Consider the following 11,021-nt stretch of genomic DNA (forward strand, 5'->3'; position numbering starts at 1 on the left):
TGATGTGTGTCTTCTCCCTGCCTTCTTAAGACTGGAACTACATAGGCTTTCCTCTAAAGGAGTACATTAGCAACCCAGGCGGCCTTTCTTTTTCTACTCAGGAGCGAATGTTAACGACCAACCCTCTGGTCAGAGCATGGGCTACAGTGGAAGGAACACCAGCCTTGCTGGCAAAGAACAGGGCCCTAGCCTTGACTGTCAGTACAAAGCTACATTAACTATGGGCAGGTCACCACCTCCTTGGCCCCTTCCCTGATTTGTAAAGAGGTTGTAAAGTGCTAGACGAGACGATTTCTTTCAGCTCTCTAGATAACTGCCAGAGAGCACAGAAAGGGTGGGTGAAGGTATCTGGATGCCACTGGCTGGATGGCAAAAGTGCAGAGGGCGGAGCCTCCAGGCCGTGGACAACAAAGCCTCTCTGGCTGCGCTGTCTCCTCTCCCGCCAGTCCCCACTCCCCGAGACCCCTGCTTCCTCCACCCCCCATCCAACCAAGGTCACTTGGGATCTTCTCTTTGAAGCAATATCTAGCAGAGTGTCCTGCATACAGATATCACTAATTTTTGCAGCTTCAGTTGAACTTTTAACCAAGTACAATGACTGTTAACGCCGCAATCCAACTTCTCAACAGAGAAACACAAACATAATTAAACGATGTTTCTAATAATACCCAGCACTCATCAATATAACAACACATCTGGGCAGTTTTGCTTTTCTCTTTTGCGGGGCTGGGGGCACCGTGCACGGCTTTTGCAGGATCTTCGTTTGAACCCACATCCCCTGCAGTGGAAGAGCAAAGCCCTAGCCGCTGGACCACCAGGGGGATTCCCTCCACATTTCTGGGTTTTATCAGAACAATTTCAATAAAGCACACACATTTCCCTTTCTTGCCCTTTATAAAGTACCACTAATAATCCCTCTCAAGTTCTTTGGAGCCAGGTCCCCATTCACAAAGCAGAGATACAAACAGAGGGAAGACTTCAGCCAACCCACTTCTATTCTTTGGATTAACTTCTCAAGATGTTCAGGACTAAAGCAAATCATTTACTTTGTTTAACGCCACTTTCATCCATCCCACAGATCCAGTCTGACTGCCCTACTGGCAGACGATTCTCCAGAAGAGGGGACTTCTTTATGACTACCACGAGCAGCTTCCCTGGAGTCACTATCACATTGTCTTTTTATCCTCTTCATCACTATATTCACCGCTAGACGCACTCACTTACTGTCAACAGTCCGTCTCCAGAGCAGGCTCCTTCTCTATCTTGCCCACCACTGCACCTTCCATGTTTTAGAACAGTGCTTACAAATGCTTGCCAATGAAAATCAGAACATAGAGAACCTTAATCCCTGTACAGGGCTGTGTTGTTTAAACACACAGAAAACAATCTTCCAATCAGGCTGATATTCAACTGTTGCAATAACTTCCACCCTTTCCCACAACAGCTTACATACGCAGGCTGCAGTAAGGGTATTTTCCCCTGTAGCTAATGTTTTCTTGTTCTTAACTTTCCCACAATGAAGCATCAGATAACAAGCCACAGATACACCAATAAGTCACTTTACAGTTCATCTTCCTGCTGGGCCATGCACATTACCTACAAAGTAAACACAACTCTAATGCAGAAAGTACTGATCGTGTTTGTCGCCAGAGAATCTTTCCGCTCACACTACATGTACCATAGGTATTAAGACGACCTTCAAACCTAATAATAAAAAAAAAAAAACCTATTCAATCTAAATGCAATGTGACCAAATTATGCTCTATGAAAGGCTTGATTTCATTATATTTCAAATGTATGACTTTTATGTATACAGTTCTGTTCCAATGTAAATAGCATTATGCTGTTTTCCTTTGTTACTTTTACCGCCACAAAATGGAAATGAAGGCACACAGTCAAAAGCCCCAGATATATCTAACAATCACCAAGGTGTCTTGAACACAAGCCCCCGTGAGGAAGAGAGCTGAAGGCATACTCGAGTAGGGCTGTCTTTTATAAGTGTACATTTTGAATCCCATCTGGGTAAAATGAGAGCATGTACCAGATAATGATTCCTGTACACTGTAAACCAGTAACACAGACAGGAAGGGAGACAGGCTCTTATATATTGTGTCACTCTTTGAGCTGACAGAAGTTTTCAGCTCAAGACAGAATGGCAGAATTGGGTATGAAAGAGAAACTTTTTTGATTAAATCTCAGGTGCACTGGCAAAACTGGCCAGGTATGAAGAAAGTGAGATTTTAGAAAACTCGCGGGGATCACTAAATCACAAGGCACAGCCTTGCTGAGTCCAGGTTTCAAATCCATTACAACTTTTAAACTAAAAAAAAAAAGGAAAAGATGAAGAAGGGAAACACAGCAGTACATTTCGGTTCCAAAGCCAATCCACTAGCTGCTTTGTTTCTTGAGCTGCAGTGAGCTGTAACGGACCTAACAAAGGCTTTGGAGCCAGGGGGACAGTCACAACCAAACCCTGACCCTCATCAGCTCCTTGACCTCTCAGGAAAAGAAGAGGTGATATATCTCTCAGGTCTGCTGGGTGGATTTTGTTAGATAAGTTAAAACGCCTTGGACAGAACATACTGGGGTATTTCTGGTTTTGTTTTTCAAAATAAATGCTCTACCATCCTTTCTCTCCTTAGAAAGAGAAGGTTGAACTTAGAAGCAGTCTAACTCTAATTTCTTGATCTACATTCCACTACACTTTATGAAGGTAAAAAAAAAAAAAAGGTTACAAAATCGAAAATCCTTATCTCCTGACATCTTACCGCCTTGGCAACCTTCTCTCACAAAGGTACACACAAATAAACGTTTCCTCTGTAAGTTTTATAACTTTTCCCTCATAAGTTACAACTAAAATGTAAATTTACCTGAGTAGGATAACTGTTTACAATTTAAGTAATTGCAAGGTTTTTAAAAGCCCGCAGAAAGCAAGGTCATCATTCAAATACCAACATAAATTGTTTATTTTGGAAAACTCCAAATAATCAATCTGCACAGCCATATAGAAGCATCTACCTATGTGACAGGCCTGATGGCAACACACAAGGAAAAGTCTACCAATCCGTCTCCAAGGGGAGCATTATGAGCATACCTCCCAAAGCGGTGACCCTTTTTGAAACATGTGCACAGGAAGAATTAAAAAGTGGTCTAAGAAAGACATGTCACACATTAGGCACATATTCTTCAAGAATCCCAATACTGGAAATTTAAGACAAACAAGACCAACCTCTGAGGTTGGTCCAGAAGGCCTAGCCAGTCAAAGGCATGGCCTAAGGCCCTCACACACCATAAAATCAGTGAAATTAATTGGGGTTCTTCAGCATCTGAGAGGAAGCATCCAGCTACCATTAAGGAATAAATTGGGGATGCAAATAATTAGTGCACCCTGAGGTGATAGTTAATTCCACTAGCATGCCACTTCCCAGGAGATGTTACAGAATTCCACTTTATTCCTTCTCTGAGAATACTGAAGCTGGAAATTTAGAAAGTTAGCCAAATATCCCTGGAAGGAACTTTAAATAAGATCCCTTCGTAATACTCTGCATAGAAAGATCTTGGATCTCCTTGAAGCTAACCAACACACACAGAATCAAATACACATTATCCACAACTCCAAGTAGTCAGATGATGACTGAAAAACCTTTTCCCTGATAACTCCTTCTTGCAAAGACAGAAAAAAATACAAGGCACATTCAGCCCAGGCTAGAATATACTTTCAGAGAAGCACAGAACAGCATCAACAGGAATTTAAGGAAAAACTGCACCCTGACCAAGTCGGTCACTCTGTGGGAGTAGAGGCTGAAAACCAAAAGGTGAGACAGGCTTTTAAAAGCCAGGTAAGGAACAATCTGCGTCTGCCAGGAAGTCACCTACCGCTAAACCAAAACCACAAGACAGGAGGGACTACCTAAAAGCCCTGTAACGTTTGACCTAGAAGGGAGCCTTTGTTGGGGAGGTAGGTAACTTGGCCAGGGTTATAGTCTACTCGGTGGCAAAGCTGGAAGTAGATTCCTGGGTCTTCCAGGTCGAACTTCATTCAGGGAAGTTCCCCACTTCAGCCAGCTGCCACTCCCTTTAAGATCTTCACTGAGGATATTAACTGAGGATCCTCCCTCTAACTCCACACAGAGGCTGTTAACAGAAGGGTCCGATTATCATTCAAAGATCTGCCTGTTAGATAACAGCTCGAAAATTCCATCCACTTTACAGAAGTTATCATAGACATCTAATCTTCGCGAGGTGGGGTGGTATCCTAATTTTGATCTGTCCCCTAAGGGCAAACTAAAGGGACGCAGACAGTGCTGGTGTCCACAACCACAAATACAGACAGACAATAACCCCACCCACAGGCCCAGGAAGGCGGCCGCTCCTCTGCGCGGCCTCCCCACACCCCCGCCCCGCGCCCCTCAACTCACTAAATTCCACTCCCATCCCGGCGCACGGGAGACATCCCACCTCCATCCTATGCCAGAGCGGGCTGGGCCGGACCGGCCGCTCTCCTTCCACCACCACTCCCCACCGTCCCCCAAAATATCAGAAGCCGAGAGCGTCAGTCACCACCCCCCGCCAAAAAAATAAACGAGCCGTCCGCTCGCACACTGGGGACCACCGGATCCAACACTCACAGCCCTGCTCACCGCGGCGGGGAAAAACCCCACGCAGGAAGGGTGTCCCGCGCTCGGCTCTCCGCCCCCGGGGGGGGGCCCGGTACCTTGAGCCGGGCCAGCTAGTACCTGCCCTCCACCCCCAACAGGCGAGAAGCAGCCGCGTCCACATGGCTTCAGGTGTTCACATGGCAAGGAGCGGGCCCTCTGCCCTCCCCGCGGCGGGGGCGCGCGACGGCTCCCCAGCTCCGCTCCCGCCCGCGGGAGCCCGGCCGGCCCCTCCCCAAGCCCGGCCCTCCGCCTGCTCGCCCGCCTCGCCCCCAGCAAAGCGGAGAGAGCTGCAGGATATACCCGGGGCTGCCAGGGGGCACCCCCCAACCAGGGGCGGGCGGCGCTGACCCCGCCGACCCCCTGGGCGCCGCCTGCTCACACCCGCCGCCGGTGCACCCGAGGCCGCAACGAGCAGGTACCGTTCTCCCGGCACCCTCAGGCCAGGACCGGTGCCCAAGCCCGGTCAGACCGAGACCCCCAACCCCGCCTCAGCGCCCTGATGATGCCAGGCCGGGCCCTTTCCCCTCAGCGCCCCGAGGCCAAGGCAGGCCGCTCCTCTCTGCACTCCGGGTCGGGTCGGGCCGGCCCCTCAGCAGCCCGAGTCCTGGCCTCGGAGTCCGGGGGGCTAGGCGCACTCTCAGGTCGGGCCGGGCAAGGACCTCTGTCTGCCCCCAGCCCCGGAGGCCAAGACACCCGGCCTGGCCCCCCCGACAAGCCCCTCAGCCCCTGACCCCGGCCCCTCCCCCTCAGGCGCGGGCGGCGGTTACCTGCGGGAGCCCCCCGCCCGGTCCCTCGGCCTCAGCCGGGGGCGGGAGGGGAAGGAGCAGCGGCGGCGGACGGCGCTGCGCGGGGTGGGGGTGGGGGAAGCCTCCGCCGCCTCCAGCTCGGGCGCCTGGGGCCGGCGGCGGGGCGGGCCGGGGGGCCGCGGCCCCTCGACGCTCGCTCCGGCCCGCGCGCTCGCGCTCGCTCGCTCGCTCCCCGGTCGGGCGCGCCTCAGGGCGGGCTCCCCCGGCGGAGGCCGCGGCCGCCTCGCAGGGGCCGAAAGCCGCTCGGCTCGGGGTTTTTTCTCTCCATTCTCCCAACACACAGGAAATAACAGAGCGTCAGGTGACGCCGGACGGCCAATCGCGGGGCTCCGAGCCGCGGCGCGCGCGGGCGGGCGGGAGCGGGGCGCGCGGCGGGGGCGGGGCGCGCGGCGGGGGCGGGGCGGCGGGGGCGGGGCCGGCGGGCGCGCGCGTGCCCACCCGCGTGCGGCCGCGCCGAGGCCTGCGCGCGCCTGGCCGGAGACCTCCCCGCGCCCCACCCCCAGCCCGCCCAGCGGCCGGGGTCGCGCGGAGGCGGCGGCAGGTCCCCCTCGGCAGCTGCGGGGTGCGGCGCGCGTGTCTCGCCGCTCACCCAGTGCCATCTTGGCCCGCAGATCCCAGCCGTCCTGGGAGTGGCCGCGATCCAACTTTCTGGGGAGTTGGTGGCCCGGAATCTCTCCTTGCGATTTCAGGAGTTCCCTCGGAGCCGCCAAAACCAGGATCGCGCCTCTGGCCCTGCGTGGGGAGCCCCACCCGCTGCTCTCTCTCCCTGTACCTTGCCTTAGTGGGTCCGGCCCCTGCCTGCCCTAGCGCCCTCCGGGCCCGCAGGCCTACTTCCCTAACCGCCCTCCACCCCTTGGCGCCGCGTGTCCTTGGATGAATGACTTGGGCCCTCTTGGGACTCAGTTTCCTCCGCAATAAAAGCAAGGATGAGGAGGCCCACCAACCTCGCCTGTAAAATAGATGCTCCCCAAATGCCAGTTGCCTTTGCCTGAGGCAGCCTTAAAAAAAAAAAAAAAAAGCTGCCACGCCTGACTGGCTGGACCCAGGGTCCAGAATTAATTTGGAGATGAGGTGGAGGATTTGTGGCGCCAAGGCTTCGGGCCGTTCCCAGCCTTTTTTTGCAAATCTCATGTACGTTTTATGGAGCAAAGGAATGGTTGACTTTTTTTTTTTTTTAAGAAAATTTCAGTTGTAAAACAACAGGAGATGTTTCTGCTGCGAGACCCACTGTGATCACCAGTGAGGGTCGATTGTGTTTGGAGTGTTTGTGATCCCCTCTCCCACTCACCCAGAAACCTGGTCAGATTCTCTCCCCACTCTAGGCCTGTTTCTGGTTGGTACAGTGGGAAGGAGGAGCATGTGGACTAGATGTCCCTAACGTTAACTAAAACTGCTAATTCTAAATTAGGCCCCCATCTGCCCTAGATGTTAAGAGAGTATATGTGGCTTCCTTTCCTGGAGCAACCTGACTTGAAAGTAAACTGGAATTGTAAGAAGTGGGCAGCAGGTGGAGGCTGATAGGAAGCAGGTGTGGCCTGGGGTGCAGTTTCAGTGTATTTGAGGTCCACAGCTCCCCAGGGCCTGGCTCTGCTCTTTCACCACTCACCCCACCTAGACACAGGCATTAGCTTTGTCTTGCCCTGGGCCACCAGAAGAGGATTCTGGCTGTGGCAACACCTGCTGCCAGCAAAAGGATCCAAAGCAGGGCCTGAGTTGCTGCTGGCACCCCAGGAGGATGTGGCTGGGGAAGGCCGTGATTTCTCCTGGCTTCTGTCCAATCATACAAAGTGGGGGCTGGCTCCAATGTGGGTCAGAGCTATTCTTGGACACTTGGTCCCCCAGCACCTCCTGCATGCCAGGTGGGGTGCCGGTCTCTTCCGGGGTAGAGCTTAACAGGCTGCCAAGCCCTGCCCTCTGGCTGTTCCCATTGTTCTATGAGTTTCATTTTCAAATTCTTTGGCACCAAGACTTAAAAGACCAGTGCTGGCTTTTGTTTGAGTCAGAGCTACAGAGGGAAAGAGGGAACTCTTAACACAGACCCATGCTTTCTGGACAAACACAGAAAGATGTGTGAGAACTCCCATTTGGTGTTGGGAGCTCCCTCAATTTCTTGAGAGAATTCGTGAGGAAAAGGGAAGCCCATTTCCTAAGTCTCCTGCCCTCATCCTTCTCCCCTCCCTGTCCCTTCTTCCTCAGCCCCTTTGGGTCTCAGACTGGGGGACCAGAACATGAAAGGGATGGCAACAAGCCATGCAAAGCCTCATTCAGAAGGGAAGGAATGCAGACAGGTAACTGAAGTCCAGGCTTTTGTTTGTTCCTGCCTCCTGTCCTGAGGCTGACCCTACAGCTCCCTGCCCACACCCCCCACACACACACTTTGGACCCTGCTGGAACAGTGGCTAGCTAACCTCCGACCTGGAGACTTCCCCAGTCCTCAGGCCAGGCCAGCCTGGACATCTTCCCCTTAGCAGCCTATCACGTTTCCTTCCAGTATCATCTGGAAAGAGAACATGTGTGGGCATTATGACCAACAGACAGGCTTGGGCTGTGTGGCCTTGGACTAGTCACTTCACCTCTCTGAACCTTGGTAAAATGGGGATAATGTGACCTCACCCATAAGGTGTTATGGGAATCTAAAGAGATGCGTAAAGAATTCAGTACAGTACCAGGCACACATTAGCAATAGCAACAGTTCTATGATGTGGACAGACAAGCAGACAGGTCCAGAGAGCCAGTCAGTCACTGGTCAAGACCCCATAGCGGCTGGAGCACAATCAGCTGGGGGCGGCTTTGATTCCGTTAGTGTCTTCCATTGTTCTCTCACTGTCTCATCTGTGAGAATCCTGTTTTTCCTACCACACTTGAAGAACAGTAGATTGGTTGGGGTTTTTTTTTTTTCCTTTTTCTCTCTCGTCGAACCCAGTCCCCTCGAAAAATACTTATTGAATTGAATCAGTGGTTTCAATTCCAGAAGCAAAATTAATCCTTTCCCTCCTCCTCCAGCTCCGAGATGGCTTTTGGAAACCCCGTGTCACTCCCTTTATTACAAACTCCTCTGCCCTCCTCCAGGCGCCTGAGCCACTCTGGGATTACAAATGGAGCCTTCTGCCTCTAGGTCAGTGATTCCGCTACCATCTGTCAGCACGGATTGATGGAGGAGACTGGCCCTGCCCGGCATATCAGTGACTTGTGCGAAGTGAGCCGGGTGCGGCGCCTTCAGCGGGAGGCGGATGTCCTTCCTCTGGCTCCCTGGCTCGCTCTCGAGCACACTTACCGCCCGCCCGCACCTTTATCCTTCAGTGGGCCCCAGCTCTCCTTCCTCTTGGGAGGGGCCTCCCGCTAACTGGAGACGAAGGCGGAGGCTCCTGGAACTCCTGCTCGAAGGGCTCCAGAAGACGACTTACCAAAAAAAGCCTCCGCTTACCGGAAGTGGGGGAACCCGCCCCCCTTCACCGGCATCCTGCAGAGCCTGTCCCCAGCCAGGCACTTTCCCCACGCAGAGCGTAAACAGCAGGGGTGGCCAGAACCTCTGTGGGCACGCCTTCCTTCCACACAGAGCACCTGCTCTGTGTTTGAGGCTGCGGGCCCTGATGGAGGGAACGCTGGACCTCAGAACAGGTCTTTCCCAGGCAAGGGCAGGGCAGGCAGGGAGGCGCAGGGGGTGGAGGGACGGCTCCAGATAGATTGTCGGGGGATCCCAAGATGGAGCTGCGGGCAGACAGCCACCACAGTTCCCAGGAGAACTGTGTGCAGCGCAGGGCATGGGAACCAGAGATGGGGGTGCAGATGTGGGCAGGGGTGGGATTCTACAGGGCCTTGTATCTGGGACACTTGGTTTCATGCGGTCTCCCAGTGACCTCTGACCCGGAGATCTGCCCCTCAGTCCTGCCCTCCCCCTCATTCCCCCAGGGCCTGAGTGGTGGCTGCCCCCTCCTTGGCCCTCGCTGGTGGCACTGGGCTGTCTGTGCTCACATCTGTTCTCTCCCACAGGACCCTGAGCACCAGCAGGCAGACCCCTCTGCTTCCCTCGGGTCTCTAGCATTCCAAGGCAGGGCTAGGCACCATCACCATAACAATGATCCCATTAGAAATGATCTCCAGCCCAGAAGAATCCAGGCTCGCTGGGAACAGGCACTGTGGGTTTGCAGTGACACGATGAGGTTGGTACTGTTCCCATTCCCACTTTACAGGTGGAACCACTGAGACACAGAGAGCTGGACAGCTTGTCCGAAGTCACACCGCTCAGAAGAGGCCAAGCTGGGACTGGAACCCGGGTCTTTAGAGGTTGCACTCTTAACCACCAGGTTTCCCAGCACTTGGTAAACACAGGAAAGATGGACGGACACAGACAGTTCGTGGGCCCGAAAGTGTGCAAGAAGACAGGGAAAGATGGGAGGGGACACAGCAGGTGGGCACCAGCCTCTCCCCAAAGTAACACTGTAAATCCCTGGAGCCTGGGCAGTTTGTAGGCGTTGGACCCTCAGACCCACACCTGGAAGACCAAGGCCTGCCCACCAAGCGGCAGGAGCTGGGCATCAGCGTACTCAGAACACCGGGAGGAGACGCAGCTAAGCAACGGGAGGCCCCTATCACGGTTCAGATCACCCTTCAGCCCGCTCCCCACTCCTGCCACCCGTGGCTCGAGTCTCCCTGGGAAGTTCCTGGCGTGGTGGCCCAGCACAGGGCGCTGAGCTGGGGGCCTAGCCTGGTGTTACTGACATGTGTCTTTCAGCAAATTATCTGATGGCCCTGAGTCTCATTTCTTCAAATCGGAACAGGTGGGAAGAAGGGCCAAGTGGTCTTCCTGCCTCCGATCCCTTACAGCCAACCTCAGTCACTCCTCCCACCCCCAACCTTATGAGGCAGGGATTGCCATCTTCACAGTGCAGAGCAGGAAATGGGACACACAGAGAGGTTAAGAAACTTGCCCGAGGTCACACAGCTAGCAAGCCGCAGAGCTAGTCTGAACTCAGCCTTCTGGCCCCGGAGCTCCCTCTGAGTCACTTGCAGCCTGGCAAAGTGTTAAACTGAAGACGAAATGATCTAACAATAGTAGTGACAAAGGCGTGTTCTAAGCGCTTCACCTGCATTAACTTGCTTAATCCTCACCAAAGCTCCATGAGGTGGATACTATTATTACCTCATTCCGAAGATAAGGAAACTGAGTCACGAGGCAGAGACGAAATCTGAACCCAGGCAAGTCGGGCTGCGGAGCCCCTGCATGGCTTTATCACAGGCGAACAATAGGGAGGTTCCTTTCCATCGGGATTATTTCTGCTTGAAAGCTCAAGACTTTTAGCCCCGTCCCTGTTGGGCTCCACGGGAAGTCAGTGCTGCATGCTGAGGCATGCTGGGAAAAGACTTTGTTCCGTCCTGTTCTGTTGACACGCTCTTCACTTTAAGCCTGAAACCCCAGCTTCCTGCGAAGATTTCAAACCGTGGAGAAAATCCGCAGCCATGATAACAGCCACGACTTCCCGTGCCTCCAGTGTTGCCCACACTTGGGGCTCCATGTATGTGTCCTCACCCTTGACCCTTCACGACACCCAAGTAGCCC

At 53.6% G+C, this 11,021-nt stretch overlaps 1 protein-coding gene across 2 annotated transcripts in view; it reads right to left on the minus strand.

Moving 5' to 3' along the window:
* The window catches only part of TCF20 (transcription factor 20), a 95,135-nt gene extending 89,389 nt beyond the window's left edge, over nt 1–5,746 (minus strand). Inside the window, exon 1 of one of the 2 annotated variants that reach the window (XM_069586153.2) lies at nt 5,426–5,746. The gene's annotated coding sequence lies outside the window, so the exon portion shown is untranslated. The remainder of the gene's footprint in view (nt 1–5,425) is intronic. The other variant, XM_069586154.2, reaches the window with a different exon arrangement.
* Nucleotides 5,747–11,021: the final 5,275 nt, after the last annotated feature.

Source organism: Ovis canadensis, chromosome 3 (genome assembly GCF_042477335.2).
Source record: "Ovis canadensis isolate MfBH-ARS-UI-01 breed Bighorn chromosome 3, ARS-UI_OviCan_v2, whole genome shotgun sequence".
NCBI lineage: Eukaryota > Metazoa > Chordata > Mammalia > Artiodactyla > Bovidae > Ovis > Ovis canadensis.